Genomic DNA, 6,677 nt, shown 5'->3' with positions numbered 1-6,677 from the left:
TTTATACCGGAGATGCGGCTTGGCATCCAAATGGACAAGGATTAGGAAAAAGCTATCTTTGCAATTCCGCGTATTTAATTACGTGGTCTGCTCAGAAGCCACAGTCATCGATATAGATCTTTAGTTTGAGCGCCAACAGTAAACTTGAAGTTATATATAGACAACCATCCCCTCCCAATGTCTCCATTCTGATGACATCATCAGCTGACCAACCACTGCTCAAGTGGCAATCAAGAGCTTTTCTTTTTCATAAAAATTATACCCCTGGTCTTTGCTGATTTTGTGCCATCAAAATCATTTAGAAAATGATTGGATATATATAATTCACCCCAATCTCAAGAGCCCTGATGGATCAGGTCAAAGACCCATCTAGCTCAGCATCCTGTTCTCACAGTAGCCAATAGATACCTATGGAAAGGCCCACAAGCAGGACGCCAATGCAACAGCAGTCTCCCCATTTGTGATTCCCAGCAGCTGGTTTTCCAAGGCACCCAGACTTCAACAGCAAAGGTAGAAGAACATTGTCAGCTTGGTGGTAGCCATGCATAATCTTATCCTCCATGAATTTTTAAAGCCATCCATGTTGGTGGCCATCATTACACCTCATGGCAGGGAATTCCATAGTTTAATTATACATTGTGTGAAGAAAGACACCACTTAGATTTTCACCAGTTCCCCAATCTTCCTGCATCCCCCCCCCAAAATTTTTTTTTTTGCTCCAGGAGAACCTTCATAACAGCATAGGGCATGGTGAAGGGTGCTGTGGATTATGGTTTTTTTTTGGCAAAAATCACCCCTTCAAGAGCCTTCCATTAACAGAACCATATCATTGGGGGTTGGGAGAGAGACTGTCATGTGTGGCAAGCTATTTTTATTTTCCCAGTTACCCCACAACTGAAGCTTGCTGCTAATCTGATGTGTACGCAAGATGACATAAGATATGGGTAGGCTTCTTGTGGTGTTTCCTACACTGAAGTGGTAGCCCTCATGTAGGAATTCTGTCTTGTGTGAAACATCCCTCAAGTTGGAAAGTCAAAGGGATGATAATTGGTTCTTAAGTACTTGTCTCCTTGCAGCATTTGCTTCCTGGCAGCAGCCATAGCCAAAGTCACAATTTGGATTTCAAATTTAGCAAGTGATACATCATCCATGAGATGAAAAATACACAGAACCACAATTGCAAAAATACCCTTTAAATGTTTTAGAAGGAACATCGCAAACATGTTGCCAGATGAATTAACGTTTCTATAAAAAGACAGAAAGGGTTCTATAATATTCTATATCACTAGCACATGCTGTTATAATTACTATATCTAGCAGTAAGCTCCAGGGAAAGGTAAAATCTATACAATAAATTATAGTGAAGTATTCACAATAGACCTCCCCTTTCATACTTTAAAGAATATGACATTATATTTTGACCATTTTAGAGATAATAAAGCATTAGTTCACAGCTCTGCTCAGTACTTATTCTGCAAAGTCTTCAACAGCCCCATCATATGGTTCATGGTAAGAGGGATGCCATGTCACCTTTGCTTACACCAACTAACCTAAGCAATATTCTAGACTGTGCAAGCACCAATACAGTGGTACCTCTAGTTACGAACTTAATTCTTTCCGGAGGTCTGTTCTTAACCTGAAACTGTTCTTAACTAGAGGCCTCCAGCACACAATTTCCGTTCTCATCCTGGGGCAGAGTTCTCAACTTGAGGTAACTCTTCCAGGTTAGCGGAGTTTGTAACCTGAAGTGTTTGTAACCTGAGGCATCTAACTCGAGGTACCACTGTAGTTCAAATGCAGCAACAGGCTATAACTAAACACTGTGATATATGAACTCAATCTGAATGCATTTTCACAATCCAGTTGTCCGTCCATTCATCAAAACTGAGTGAAAGAATTCAGGGGAAAACCCTGAGTATACCTTTTAGGAAATAGCCCCTGTACACAGGGGATTCTCTCACACCAAACTTCTGTGTCAACACCATGTATATCCTGACCTACTTGGCAAATGTCTTGTTTAATAGCGAAGAAGCATCCTAAGTTCTCTTCTGCTCCATGTGCCTTTAATAATTAACAATTAACAGACCACTCGGAGAAACCAACTTCAAAGGTAACTTTGCAAGTGAAAAAAGTCAGACTGCAAGGCCAATCTTACTATTAGGTTGAGTGATGGCATCCCATCACCTGTCTTAGAAATAAGATTCAACTGCCCATCTGGTCAGCTTCAGCATATGGAAAGGGAGATGAGGCATCATTTCATCATTAGCTTCAGATGGGCCAGCCTTGTTCCAGGTTGCTGATTGGCTCAGAGAACTAAGAACATAAGAAGAGCCTTCTCAATCAGGCCAATGGGCCATCTAGTAGAACATCCTGTTCTCACAGCAGCCAACCAGACACCTGTGGGAAACCTGCAAGCAGGATCTGAGGGCAAGAGCATTCTCTTCTTCTGTGGTTCCCAGCAACTGGTATTCAGAAGCATTCTTTCTCCACAGACTGAAGTAGGCATGTATCCTGTTTTACAGCAGACACTCTACTCTGAAGGACCTGTCTGTTTCAGGGATGGGGGACCTATGAGCTTCCAGATTAGCCATGCTAGCTAAGGCTGATGAGAGCTGGAGTCCAACAACATCAGGAGGACCACATCCCTACTCTACCTTAAGGACTGCCTGATGCAAGTCCTCTTTAAAATACAGTGGTGCCCCACAAGACGAATGCCTCGCAAGATGAAAAACTCGCTAGACGAAAGGGTTTTGCGTTTTTTGAGCTGCTTCGCAAGACGAATTTCCCTATGGGCTTGCTTCGCAAGACAAAAACATCTTGCAAGTTTGTTTCCTTTTTCTTAACACCGTTAATACAGTTGCGACTTGACTTCGAGGAGCAACTCATAGAACGTGGTGTGGTAGCCTTTTTTGAGGTTTTGAAGACTTTGGTGATTTTTGAAGCTTTTCCAAAACTTTCCCGACACTGTGCTTCGCAAGACGAAAAATTCGCTAGGCGAAAAAACTCACGGAACGAATTAATTTTGTCTTGCGAGGCACCACTGTAAAGAACCATGAGAAGAGAGAGCAGGGTCCTTGAATATTTTCATCAGCAATTAACATCTGGACAGCAAAAGGAGTAGACCAGGGGTCAGCAAACTACGGCCTGGGGGCCAGATGCAGCCTACTGGGCTTGTAAATCCGGCCTGCAGACCCTGCCGCCTGCTCAGTCAGTCCCTGTGCTAAACCGGCGCGGCGCAGAGGCCTCACCACACAGGGACTGACATCGATGCTGCCATGGTTTCGGATTGGCTGCAGGAAGCCAATCTGAAGCCGTGGACGCCTCTGGGCAACTCCCCTTCCTTCCCGCCGAGGCGGGCACGCATGGCCAAGAGCCGAGTGGGAGGAAGTGGTGGTGGTGGGGAGGCTGCCTCTGCCGCCCAGGCCAGCGGCATGGGCTCTGCACCCAGTGGACCCATGGCCAAGGCAGAGGACGCTGCTGCCACTGCTGAAGATGAGGCAGCGTTGGCAGGCATGAGTGGCGGCGGGGGGGGGGTCCTTTCAGGAGAGGGTGGGTCTGGCCCCCCACAAGGTCTGAGGGACAGTGGACCAGCCTCCTTCTGAAAACATTTGCTGACCCCTGGAGTAGACACATACCATAGGTCACCTAGTCACACTTTTCTCCACTACTGGGAGTTGTATTTCGATTTAAATTATTGTAATTCTTTCTAGATGTTCGTTTATACATATAAATCAGCATAAGCAAATGTGCAAATCTGTGTGATATTTTGACCATTTTTTTGGTGATACATCTGTAACGACACTAATGTAGACCCAAAGTAGAAAAATATTTCCTTCTTAAATTGTCTGTATGCTGACATCTTTGTCTCTCTAGATTTCCCCCAGAAAAATACTCTTTTGGGTGAAATACTTCAAAGTGGAGTAATAATATTCAATAATATCCACATGCCTAGACTAGGGCTAGAGGAGAGCTTTGATGCACCACACATTTAAAGCCAAATCTATCAAATTCACACTTTCCAAAACTGTGTGCCAACCAACACACTTATGTGAATTTTGTGATACAGTCCTCCAACCAAACAGTGTTTGCAAAAATGTACTTAGTAGGGGAAATTGTGCATAAGATATTAGTGAAAATAATATACAAAAAGCATTATATTGAAGATAATTGCTTCCAAAAATGTGTGCATTAGTCAAAACTACATATTAAAAGAGTGTATTATGCTAATGAATTTTCATAGGCATTAAAAAGAAAACCACAAATTTCTGCAAAAAAAATGAGAACCAAATTTGAGATTGGAAAAATGAGAAACTGAGAGAACCAAAACTGACAGATCCTTCCAACTCTTGTCTTTGAGGGCCTCTCAAACTCATTTGCAGAAGACACTCCTTGCTTGGGGTGTTTGATCTAAAGCCAGCCTGGTCTACAACAGGCCTGCTCTAGGAACTTCTCTATCATCCTCAAGCCTGCCTAAATTGTGACCTGCCAAGCTGAAGGCATGTTTTGCCATATTTTGTGGCACACCAGCAGTTTACTATAGCGCTTGTTTTTTATGCTTGCCTGGTACTGCAAAATTGGCATATAGGGAGAATGAGTTGTCAGGAATCTGGAAGGGCACAATAGGTGCTTTCAGCTTGGTAACACAAGTTGTGCAGGCCTTATCCACTTATACTTAGTGCTGAGGCTTTATTTTAGTTATTTAGTGCCACCAGTGGGCTTGGCACTTTGCAGAGTTACTTAGCTAAAACAAAGAGCTTAAAACTAAAATTAGAACAGTGGCAGGGCAGAAGGAGGACACATTGTAATGCTACCTTGCCAGAGTAGCACAGGTAAAGAAAATGTCCCCTTTGTTCACAGATGTGATCAAACCTTTCTTTGGGAGAAGAATGTGGGTCACATTTTATTTTCACTTTTAAAGGCTTTTCTGCCTTCCCTCGGTGACTTGAAAAAGTCACACCTGCTCAAACACTCCAGCTCTTGAAGCAAGAGGGACTCTGCCAAATTCGGAATGTGTCTCTACATGAAACGCACTTCACAGGTTTGCACAGATGCAGTGGCCGGGGTCCAAAGAGCTACTTTAGGGATACCTAAGGGAATAGGAAGATCTAGCAGGATTGTTGCCTTTCCCTCCCTGTTTAAACACTGCTTTTGAAATTACATCCCATTTCACGAGAGGGTGGGTATGCTTTGTACCATGCAGAGTTGCTGCTGGAAACACCCAGTCCAAAATGTTACCTTTGGGGCGTGCAGAACTTGTTGGGCACCCCCTTGGATCCCAGCCAGCAGCTCTCTGTGTGCACAGCCCAGCACTACTTTCCATCGCAATACTCAGAGAAAAGGTGTGGTCGCAATCGGAGGATACAGTCAGCATACATGAAAGGGAAGTAATGCTAGCAATGTCAACTAGTTGATAATACCAGTGCCCTAAGGAATGCTCTTGGAATCAGTTTACTTAACTGTGGTGACTGGCTGAACACCCTTAACACTGTAATTGTTAAGGGAAGTTGCCTTGAGCAATAGAAAAGATGCTGTAAGAACTAACCAGTCATTCCCCAGCAACTGTACCAACAAGTAGAAAGAGGAAAGAAACTGACAGCTTTGTAAAGTTTTAAAGTACGTTTTAGGCTGCAATCCTAACCCCCATCTACTCGGGAAGACATCCTACTGAATCCAATAGGACTAACTTGGTGGGTCTGTAAACTGCCCTGTGATCCTCAGATGAAATAACAACTTCTGAGAAGACATGGCTAGGTTAAGATTTGCAGCCTTAATGTCCAAGTTGCAACCAAAGAGGTATCAGTTCCTTAGCATTCTGTGTCTTCTCTCCTTCTGTTAGGGAACTGACAGACATTTGAAGGGCAGCTATCGATTGCAATTCAGGTTGCGTGTCGAGACCCCGCAGCCACCCCCTCGTTGGAAATAACTCACACAAGGACACGGAATATTAGGTTTATGTTATTGGGCAAATTTTGGCCACAACTTGAAGCAAGCCAAAGAGGAAGTCCTCTGGCTCGCTCCTCTGTTTAAACGGCCCTGGCCACGCCCCACAGGCCAGCGGGTTGGCTGGCCGGGCTCTGACGTGGCCGGGATCCCCCAGGCAACGGGAGACAAGGTCCCCCGCCCCCGGTGGGGAGTGGATGGCCAGGCGGTCCACCGCAACTCCTCCCCACTGGGAAGTGGAGCAGATTTGTAGCACAAGGTGTCAAAAGACAGACCTCTAAGTGGCTGCACACACAGCCCAGTTCTGCGCCACACATTTGGAACAAGCCATGCGTTCCGAAGAAGCCATTAAATATGGCTTGGAGATGAACTGGAATTTTCAGCAAGCGGCGCTGAATTGCTTGCTATGCTTCTCAGATTCTTAATGAGGGAGTTGGGATTCCTCCATGGAGGAGTGAACTGTTGCCAGGGGAGTCACAAGGCCTCCCACTCACCTGCTGTGGGGCAAAACAGCAAAACAGCAAGCAGAGGAGGACGGCATGCAACTGAACTGCTGTCGCACAGCAGCAGAAGACTTTGCTCCAGAATACTGTCTCAAATTCAGCAAAACAAAGATGGGGACCTTCAGGCCAGGGGTCAAATGTGGTCCTCAGGAACTGCTCTGTCAGGCCCTTGGGACTCTCCCCAGCCATACCCTTCCGGAGTGCTTTTGCCAGGCTGGAATATAGATCCTTGAA

At 45.0% G+C, this 6,677-nt stretch overlaps 1 protein-coding gene across 4 annotated transcripts in view; it reads right to left on the bottom strand.

Moving 5' to 3' along the window:
* Nucleotides 1-6,677, bottom strand: part of ENAH (ENAH actin regulator) — a 152,474-nt gene that overhangs the window by 86,698 nt on the left and 59,099 nt on the right. The gene's annotated exons all lie outside the window — the stretch shown is intronic.

The sequence above is a fragment of the Podarcis liolepis genome (assembly GCF_965112155.1).
Source record: "Podarcis liolepis genome assembly, chromosome: 3".
NCBI classification, from domain to species: Eukaryota; Metazoa; Chordata; class Lepidosauria; order Squamata; family Lacertidae; genus Podarcis; species Podarcis liolepis.
Note: the sequence above shows the minus strand (reverse complement) of the source record. Positions and strands in the feature narration are given on the sequence as shown.